We start from the raw sequence: 10,786 nt of genomic DNA on the forward strand, positions 1-10,786 counted from the left end.
ATTAGGAAATTTAATAACCAAAACAGTCCATTCTCCACAATAGATGGAAAAGGATTTGGGACTGGGCTTTGCTATGATTTGAATGTTTGTATCTTCCCCAAATTTGTATGTTGAAGTCCTATACCAAATGTGATGGTATTAGTAGCTGGGGCCTTTGGGAGGTGATTAGGTCCTGAGGGTGGAACCCTCATGAATGGGATTAGTGCCCTTATAGAAGGGGCCCAAGAGAGCTCTCTTTCCCCTTCTACTATGTGAGGATACAATGAGAAGTCTTCGACCAGGAATGGGGTCCTCACTTGACCATGCTGGCACCCTGATCTCAGACTTCCAGACTTCAGAACTGTGATCAATAAATTTGTTTGTTTTTTTTTTTTTTTTTAATATGTCTGTAGTGTTTGTTATAGCAGTCCCAACAGATTAAGGCAGGCATATGAAGAATCAGATGTGAAATCATTTATGGATACTGGAAAAAAAAAATCTGATTTCTTGGAAGTGCCTAGAAGTGAAATATTGTGAGTAGAATTTTGACAGTAGAGGTGAAAAAGTTTCCCTTAAAAGATCCAAGAATAGACCTACATAAATATAGTCAATTATATTGATCCAATCTTTGACAAAGATGCAAAGGAAATGCAATGCAGAAAAGATAGTCTTTTCTAAAAATAGTGCTGAAACAATTTGATATCACATGAAAAGAAATAAACCTAGACCTTATATTTTCAGAAAAATTAACTAAAAATGGATTTACAGAAGTAAATATTAAACATAAACTATAAAACACCTAGAAAATAACACAGGAAAAAATTTTGCTGACTTTGGGTTTGGTGATGACTTTTAGATGCAAAACCAAAGGTAGGAAAGCTATTGACTTTGGACTTTATCACAGGTAGAAAGGAAAGCTATTACTAATTTAAATTTTTATGAGCTCACCCTGGAGGCCAAGTAGTACATGGATTGGATAAAGTTAAGACCGAGGGCAGGGAGACAAACTTGGAAACCATTGCCAAATGATCTCCAAATTTGTTGTGCTGTGCTTAGTCGCTCAGTCATGTCTTACCCTTTGTGACCTCAAGGACTGTAGCCCACCAGGCTCCTCTGTCCATGGGGATTCTCCAGGCAAGAATATTAGAGTAGGTTGCCATGCCCGCCTCCAGGGGATCTTCCCAACCCAGGGATTGAAACCAGGTCTCCTGCGTTGCAGGCAGATTCTTTACTGTCTGAGCCACCAGGGAAGCTCAGATAAGAGAAGGAGGTACAAGGTAACGAGGTAAACATTACTGGAACAAGATGGTTAAGTTTGCTTTTGAACATATTGAAGTGCCAGAGTCCTCAGACTGATATCCAGGGAGAGGTCAGTCTAATACTCGGAGGAGCACACAGGAAGAATGACAAGAGGGTAGCAGAGGGCCACGTAAGTAGGAGGAAGAAAAGTGAGAGTGTAGCCCTGGGAGGCAGAAGTGTCAAGAGGAAGCTACTGAATTCAAGAAACTAATCAAACTTTAGCTGGAGATAATGGTTGCCTTTGATCCTGAATAAAATCCACATTATTAAATAGGGCTCTGCAGGTCTTTTCGGAGAAGGCAAGGGCACCCCACTCCAGTACTCTTGCTTGGAAAATCCCATGGACAGAGGAGCCTGGTAGGCTGCAGTCCATGGGGTCGCTAAGAGTCAGACACGATTGAGCGACTTCCCTTTCACTTTTCACTTTCATGCACTGGAGAAGGAAATGGCAACCCACTCCAGTGTTCTTGCCTGGAGAATCCCAGGGACAGGGGAGACTGGTGGGCTGCCGTCTATGGGGTTGCACAGAGTCGGACACAACTGAAGCGACTTAGTAGCAGCAGCAGGTCTTTTGATAAAGTCAATAATTATATTAACGCAGGGCTTCCCAGGTAGCTCAGTGGTAAAGAATCTGCCTGCCAATGCAGGTTTGGCCCCTGGGTCAGGAAGATCCCCTGGAAAAAGAAATGGCAACCCACTTCAGTATTCTTGCCTGGAGAATCCCATAGACAGAGGTGCCTGGGGAGGCTACAGTCTATGGAGGCACAAAAGAGGAGGACACAACTTAGTAACTAAACAACAACAACAAATACCAACTCCATGTTGTTGTTATGGGAAAAGAAATCTATTGATTAATTAGTTTATTAACAAAAACCTTGTTGTTGAGCAGTTATACGATGTGTACCAGGAAATGTTTGCCATACCAGAAGAGGGAGGAATATTACATTTTTGCTTCTTTCTTCCTGAAGAAGCAGATAATATTTAGTAGAGGGTACTGGTGAAATCTGCAATTGATCAGTCTTCATGCTACTGCCAAGCAGCAGCTAACTTGGAACTATTAAACCTTTTTATGAAAAGCCATGTTCGTTGTATCCTTTGTGTATAATTTTATAACTAGAATAAAATATTACTATAGACTGCTGTTTTATCTTTTTCCTTTGAAAATATGGATTATGGCAAAAGTACAAATCTTTAAAAAATAAGGACCAAACAACTTTAGAGAAAAAGTACTTCACTGTAATTTATTGAACATTCAATAAACATTCAACTAACTGCTAATAAAATGCCTTACTGAAAAAAATGATACCAAACAAAATAAATTTAAGTATTTTCTTAAAAAAATCATTTTAAAATTAGCTCTATTCAGTTAGTGACTAATACAATAAAGGCAGACAAACTTTATAAATAGCTGCTTTTATATCTTTCAGTCCATATTATTAAATGATGGCAAATACTCAATACAACCATGTGCAGAGAACTAGGAAGTAAGAGGATAAAGCCAACGACTACCTCACATGAAATCATGTCTGAAGTTGCTTTGTTATCAAAATCTGTATTTTTAATCTGTTGTGAGCACTGAGACAAGCTTCACATATTATCCTCAAAAGAAACACAATGCACAATGTGATTGCCTGTTCAGCAATAGCAAGCACTACATGCATAACCATTTCATTCCAGGGATTAAATCAGGTCAGCCACAGTCTTTGGCATTTCCTCCACCGTAGTGTGGTAGAAAGTCTCAGTGTCACAAAGAATCTTCTTGTCTTCTTCAATGTTTATGGCCACAGCTTTCCTCCCAAACTGACTTCCGCTTCCAATTCTGAACAAAAGAAAAATTATTCACCAGAATATCAGTTATCAAGTATTACATGAAGTACAAACGATATGAATTACTTGTTAACCACCAGTGGCTCTTTCTTTGCCAAGATTATACTTGGAGGGCTTCTAATCACAGCACTAGATGCTAATCACAAAATCTGGCGAAAAAGAAAATATTACTTTTATGGTTGTTCAAAAAGATTCATCTGGCTGCGAGATCAGATTCTATCAGGCAGCCTGAGTGTTATTACTTATAGAGCAGACTACAGAATTGTGCTTGGGGTATTGAAATTAAAGCCTGTGCCAAAGTGGGCCAAGAGCAGGTGTTAGCCTGGGACAGACGTAAATACCAGACAAAAGAAAAGGAACAGGTGTGCGATCCATTTGACACATTTTTGGAACTACAAATTGAAAATATAAATTCTGGAATGTTAACTATTGCTTAGGACTATTCTGTCCAAGGCAATAACCACTAGCTACATGTGGTTATTTAAATTAAAACTAAATAAAATAGAAAATGTAACCCCCAGTTGCATTAACTGTATTTCAGTAGACACTCGTGGCCTGTCTCCACTGTGTTGGGCAGCATGGATATGGAACATTTTCCTCACTACAGAAAGTTCTACTGGACAGACTTGGTTTAGGACTTAAAATTTTTCTGTGTGTGGGGAACCTCTAAAAAATTTGTATGGTAACCCATATTTGTCACTGATTTCTGCTCAGGCCACCTCATATGCTGTAACACTATTGACTATATCACTGTAACACTATTGACTGTACACTGTATCACTATCACCGCCACAGCTCTCTACTAAAACAGATGATAGGCCCAGTCAAAAATGTCTTGGCTGGAACAACTTAAAATATCAAATAACCACGACAAGAGGAAAACAAATAGGAAAACACTGACTTGCTCTTTATCCAAACAACATGCTGTTGCACTTAAGAGTCTATGTCCTAAATCAGGCCGATACCATTTCTGGGCATCACCTCATCATCTATTCTTACCAACTACTACTATATTTTTTGACAAAGTTATGTTTATATAAGTAGCAAGACATAATTCAATTTATTTAAGTGATAAAGCTACTATAACTAAGCCTGGGTCAACATAAATTGCTACCAGAAAATGCCAAGAAAAATCTCAACTATTCAGGAAATCATCAAGAATGCACAAGATATGAGAAACATGACCAAAAAAAAAAAAAAAAAGACTTGTGTGTAAGTTAAGAAAGACAACCAGATCTAACAGCATTTGTGATGTTCCCTTTGAATATAAACTATCAGTTCAGTTCAGTTCAGTCGCTCAGTCGTGCCTGACTCTTTGCGACACCTTGAACAGAAACTATATAAAGTCCAAAATCTGAACTACATTTCACATTGTTTTCCCACTGTGTTCTGATTAACCACAAATCTTTCTAAGGACAATTTAAATACCACTTTTCATCAACACATTTCCTGATTCATTTACCTGATTTTCAAGGTTGTCTGGCTGACAAAATCATACTTGAAAAAACAATACATGATTTATTTTTCCAGAATAAAAGCAAGTAATTCAGTGAAGATGACAAATACTCAACTGAGAATACAGTTTTCACAAGAAGTGGGCAGATCATAGTTCATAACCATCAACATTAGTTGTACATAAAAATATGAGCCTGAGATATGATAATATATTCAAATTCTAATTCAAAAGCAACTTCTATACAATCTTTCAGGACACAAAATTGTAATGAACTTCCTATAAATCACACCGCTGTCTGTGGAGTAATCTTTATTTCCCTACATTGCTTGAGCTGACAAAGACAATGAAAAATCTTCCCCTCACAATCAACTTTTAGTAGATAAATAACATAATGAAATTAAATACCAGTAAGTCAGTATCAAAATGTAGTTTGTACCTTATCAAGGAGTTCCCTCTTGGTAATGCCTCTTTCTTTCTGTCAGCACCTGCAAAATATTAATAAGCCTTAACTCTCAGGAGTCATTTGTTGAGTCAGGGTTTAAACTGGTAAATGTGTATGAAACCATGCATCCCTGGGTGCTACAGTGGCATGGCAGACAGGACTTGAAAGGAAGCAGTCTTATTTTGAGCAGGGGGCAAAGACAATGCAGCACTTCTCAGCTACGTTGTAATTAGATCCTGCTTCAGTTTATTAAGGAAATAATGAGATATTAACAGTGTCTTAAGGAGCAATACCAGGGAAGAACAGCTCCTACCACACAAGAGACTGAAATCCTGACATGCGTTTTCTCAGATCCAGTCTACCCTTTGCCTTGAGTCCTTTAAAAGAACAGCCTGTGTACTGGCTGGTCCCTCATGTGTCACAGACAGCATACAATTCCTTCCTTACAGTGTTTCAGAGAGGAAAATGTTAATTCAGATCAGCGTCAGAATAAAAAGCCATTTGACTTCTCACTCCTAGCCCTACCATTGGAAGGAACCCATTAGAAATTCATTCTTTTAATTCTGCCAAAATACTGATATTACTGTACCAAATTTTAGAACAAAATACTCTGGAGTTAGTTACCTGTAGTTTTTCTACTATCTGGTATGGTTGTTTTTCTTCTTGTGTTTACTTTGTTAGCTTTATTACAAGCACTAAGACACTGCAGATACTAGTTACTACAATCTTAGCACAGAGCTTAAATAAGGCGGTAAAAAAAATCCTGGCTATAATTTTTATGTACATTAATTAGAAAAACATTACTCTATTTCAAAATTATAAGATACAATAATATATACCTTTCAATGATCAGTTCTTTCTTGACTAGAATTTGAAATGGATCTCTCAGGAACTTTTTGAGGACTTCAGCATATTGATTGGCATTAAGGCAGAAAGGGACACAACCTTAAAAAAGAGACAATGACTAATTATGATGACATATCAACTATAACAGTTTTCATAATAATACTTAGAGGAATAATGTTTGAGACCAAGCGTCCCTGTCTTACTACAGAACTGAGCTAGACAGAGATTGTAGGAAACAATTGCTTTTGGCAGGGGAAAGGGCAATATAGCACTTCACAGCTGTATTGCAACAGTTATTCCAACCTGCCCTCTGCAAAAAATCACATGCACAGCTGAGTCCTTATATTTGATTTCTGGTAAAACTTGTGGATTTGACCTTTAATCCTTTGGCTCAATATTTTTTATCAGCTTCATCCAAAATAAGCATCTTGGTCCATTTGGGAAAGTGAAAAAAAGTTTTACTTAAAGAGTGAGTTGTGCATAGAGACTTCCTTCCAGAGACCACAGTACAGAAGGAGGGGGGAGGGAAGAAGAAGTTTACATGAAGAAATCTGACAAACTCTATCTCAGCCACATGATCAAGGTCAACATCAAGAGTAAAAATGCTTGATAGAATGAAATGAAAATGGTATTTTACCTCTGTGGTCTTCCTCCTCAAGACCCCCAACTACAGTCTAATCTTGAGGAAAACATCAGACAAATTCCAATACAAGTGCATCCTACTATGTGACCAATGCTTCTCAAAATGGTGAAGGTCATTAAAAAAAAAAAATGGTGGGGAGGGAGAGGAATTTGAATAACTGTTACAGGCAAGAAGAGCTTAAGGAGACATAATTAAATGTCACGTGGTATCCTGAACAGGATCCTGGAACAGAAAAAGAACACTAGGTGAAAACTAAGGAAGCCTGAATAGATTCTGGACTTTAATTAATAATGTGTCAATGCTGGTTCATTAATTTTAACAAATGTGCCAAACTAATATAAGTTGTTAACAATACAGGAGCCTGGGAATGCTCATCCCAATTTTCCTTAAACTTAAGTTTAAAATAAAGCCTATTAAAGAAAAGTCTTGGTAGCATCTCTAGATATTCATGCTTGGCAACTGGCTTAAACAATTAGGATAATTATTTTCCTTCCCATAACCTAAATATCACTGGTTTAAAAATGCCCTAGGAAAAATATGGCAACCCACTCCAGTGTCCTTGCCTGGAGAATCCCAGGGACGGGGGAGCCTGGTGGGCTGCCGTCCATGGGGTCGCACAGAGTCGGACACGACTGAAGCGACTTAGCAGCAGCAAAAGCAGGAAAAATATGCCAATACTTACAAAGATATCTTCTATATCAAATGTTCTCCCTGGAGTACCAGGGATGTTGTGTGCTGCCTCTTCCATCAGCTTACAGTTTTTGCATTTGATTTCGAACACTTGTCCCATACAATGCAGGCATGACAAGTTGCTCCCAGATAGTATCCAAGTGCTAGAAGTATCTTTTGGATCTAAAAGTCAAAAGCTTAAATTATTATGTTCTGCAAATAAAGCCTCCATCACATGACTTTCAAAGCACATGGCTAAATGTTAAACTGTTTATATTTAGTTTAAAATTCTGGTCTGTGAACAGTTTTTATGTAGCACAATGTAGAATCACTTCCAAGCTTACAAGGCAGACAAATCAAACTGCTTCAAGATAAAATCTTTTTAAGCATCTCATTTTTAATTTTAGATTTTTGTGTCCTTTCAAAATTGGGATCCTCAGTTTTTTACACATACCAGCTAAATAATTCAAGAACCCAAACAAACATTTTCTACATTATTCTTTTATGTATAAGACACATAAGTAGGGAAATAAGCTCTATATTTATAGATCCATGGCAAATTGTTCTGATGTGTATTCACTGATTATCATTCACTTCAAAAATAAGTATCTTTCCAATAGGAAACTTATACAGCCTTGAGTTTTTTTCCCATTGTTTTTTAATTGGCAGACTTGATTTTAATAAAGCCTATAGCTTTGTTAAGAAAAGCTTTATTTTAGAGCTAACATAGCAAAAAGCTTTGAAAATAGATAGCAAGCAACACATGTATCACGAGTGACAAAGATTCCTAACTAATTACAGAGACCGCAGTTTTCATGTTGCAAAATTGCATTTAAACTTAACAACAATAACAAAAAGGGCATAGATTCTGTCTACCATAAAAGAAAGAAAGCTTTAATTTCTTGGTCTGTTGAAAGCCCAGGTGAAGTGGACTACCATGAATTTATTTTATTACAAGTCTATCCTGTGTGCAAATTTCTGTAGCCCTTTGAGGAGGCTTGCTGTAGGCACAAAGAATACAAATAGTTGGATTCACCCCTGGTTGAAGTTTTCTCTGGTGGGCAACAGCTAGTAATAATTGGTAGCATTTATAAACCTTGGGGATGGTGGAACAGGTTTTTGGTAGTTATGATTTTAGGCTCAGAAATGTTAAATGATTTGTTTACTATCACTTAGGTAACAGTCAATAGTTGCTAAGATTAGACCTTTAATTTTCATAATTCTACATTCTCTTCAAGGTGGTGGAAAGGTTTTTCTGGAGAAAAACTGGGAAAAGTTCCCAAGAGGAATTTTAGAGAATAGTTTGTAAGTGAACTATGTTAACACTGTAAACACTAAGGAAATAAAAAGAAATATAAAACTCCTTCAAAGCTTGACATTTGGTTTTTAAAACATACTAGGTCTACCTCACCATAAACAGCCACTGACCATAAACCTATTTTTTGGCTTTATTTCTCACCCTATAGTCATTTTCTTTCCCTTGGAGAGTGCTAATGTTTCTTTCTGTTTATAACACGATGACTATTAAAGCATGTAAGATTATACATGGGGAACAATTTCTGAGACTAAAATATAAATTTTTATTATATTAGCCTGGCTTACAGATTTGTGATTTCATAAAGTTGGTATATTATGGTCTAAAATATCTGCTTTAACTATTAGTGAATAGTATGTTTCTTTGCAATGAAACTCACAATATTCATGATATTCTTAATTACTTGGCTTTTTTCAACTTAAAACTAAAATACTTATTATCTAATAATTTATGCCAAAAATTCACATTTACTAAAAGTTAAAGTGTAATGGTTAATCATAGATAAAATTAATAAATTTCAATGCCCCAGGCACTTGATAAGAATTTAATACAACAATCCTATGAAGTGGATACAATTATTATCATTTCTACTTTAAAGAAGAGGAGATGGAGGCCCAGAAAGATTAGGTAACTTGCCTACTGCCATCAAAGTGTGAAACTAGGTTTTGAACCCAGGTGTGTCTCATTCCAGAATACCTTTCACCGCCTTAATCATTACCTATGCAATGATGTATGGATCTCTTGCATGAATATAACCTTATCCACTGATATTAAAGTCAAATGATAGGCCATTGTGATTTAATACATATATAATATACTTTCATCATCACACAGTAAGTCAATATTCCTTGACAATTTAATACAGTTTCTTCCCTTAAATATAAGGTAAATGCCACAGCAAAGAACCTAAATATAAAACAACTTTCCAGGCCCCCTGAAAGATAAATTTGCTTTTGTTAGGTTCATTCTAACAATTCAGAGAGCTCCCGGGGAATCTTTCTTTGAAATGCACACCTGAGAAGGACAGCAGAACTGAAATGGCTTTTAAAGTGTCCTGGCCCCATTACTTCCAAGTTGCATAATCTTGGGCTTCATTAGAACACGGATTATAATACTCCCTATATAGGCAGTGCTATGAAAGGACGCTGTAAATGGTTATGAGGTTTTATAAATGGTATTCTTGCTTAGGATTGCCAAATAAAAAACAGGACGCCCAGTTAAGCTTCAGACAAATAACTAATACTGTTTTATATTTTTAATTTGATTTGATATCGCAGACATTTATAATAAAAATTGTGTTGTTTATCTGAAATTTAAATTTTAACCAGCATCCTGTATTTTTATCGCTAAATCTGTCAACCCTATTCTTGGCCCCATAGGTAGGAGTGCCTGGAGGATGGTAGGCCCAGTTCCATTCCCCCCACTCCCACCGCTAACGGGAGAAACTAAGGCAAAGGGCAGGTTGAAGAGTGAATCTCGAGCAGGAGAAGAAAGGGGAGGGCTGGGTAGAGGAGGACTTCTCACGGGTGGGGCTGAAAGCAGAATCCGCTGAAAAGCAGATTCTACCGAGCCTCCGGAACCCCCGCAACTCGCACCGCTCAGGCGGGCCAACACCCCAAGCCCCCATCCCTGGGCAGGAACACAGCCGCCTTTCCACCCACCGTTGCCTGGGCGGCAGCAGCAGCAGCGGGCTCTGGACTCGCTGCCACCGGTTCCTCTCAGTCGCCATCAGCAGCACCGACATCACAGAGGCCGCCGCCATGTCCCTGGAGCCTGGACGCTTGTTGATGTGCAACTCCGTCTCAGATGTGACCCAAATCGTCCCTCCAGACCGTGTAGAACTCTCTTGTCCTCCTCTGGCCACCGTCCAGTCTGATCCAAGAAGTAGGCCAATCCGAGCGAGGCATTCAGAGGGGGCGTCACCGCTAAAACCAATCAAAGAAGAGAGCAGAGCTGCAGTGCAGGAGATGGCTGCGTGCCCGTGAGGGGTCCCTGCTTTGTTCGTAGGGTAGGGCCTGCTGTTGTCAGACCTTTTAGGCTGCCTGAGTGCCCCATGGATATTTCTTTCTGTGGTTTATGGGGTTCTTTTTCTCTCATGGGCTTCAGGGCGAAGAGCCCTTATATGACCCTTAATCTTAAAGAGTTTTCTGAGGGGAAGAAGAAAGGGGGAATGTCCTGATATAGAAGGGTGTGGGGTATGAAAAATACAACATTTTATAATGTTTCCAAAAATGTGAAAAACATGTATTTAAAACAAATCCTCCTCTTAACTGTCTCAAAATTGAAATTACAGAATTTTAAAATAAACTT

General features: G+C 38.0%; 1 long non-coding RNA gene and 2 other non-coding genes across 4 annotated transcripts; all 3 read right to left on the reverse strand.

Annotated features, from left to right (window-relative positions):
• Nucleotides 1-2,504: 2,504 nt before the first annotated feature.
• LOC129643821 (uncharacterized) lies at nucleotides 2,505-10,429 on the reverse strand. 2 transcript variants are annotated; one of them, XR_008710524.1, is made up of 6 exons: nucleotides 10,138-10,429; nucleotides 7,175-7,344; nucleotides 6,487-6,714; nucleotides 5,843-5,948; nucleotides 4,998-5,046; nucleotides 2,505-3,097 (listed from the first exon to the last, which is right to left on the reverse strand). It is a non-coding gene; the product is annotated as an uncharacterized LOC129643821 (long non-coding RNA). The 2 variants fall into 2 exon arrangements; XR_008710523.1 differs by lacking the exon at nucleotides 6,487-6,714 and having other exon boundaries at nucleotides 10,138-10,396.
• LOC129645141 (small nucleolar RNA SNORA63) lies at nucleotides 5,114-5,245 on the reverse strand. Its single transcript, XR_008711231.1, has one exon. It is a non-coding gene; the product is annotated as a small nucleolar RNA SNORA63 (small nucleolar RNA).
• On the reverse strand, nucleotides 5,582-5,756 carry LOC129645188 (small nucleolar RNA SNORA81). The gene has a single exon (XR_008711275.1). It is a non-coding gene; the product is annotated as a small nucleolar RNA SNORA81 (small nucleolar RNA).
• Nucleotides 10,430-10,786: the final 357 nt, after the last annotated feature.

This window comes from Bubalus kerabau, chromosome 2 (assembly GCF_029407905.1).
Source record: "Bubalus kerabau isolate K-KA32 ecotype Philippines breed swamp buffalo chromosome 2, PCC_UOA_SB_1v2, whole genome shotgun sequence".
NCBI lineage: Eukaryota > Metazoa > Chordata > Mammalia > Artiodactyla > Bovidae > Bubalus > Bubalus kerabau.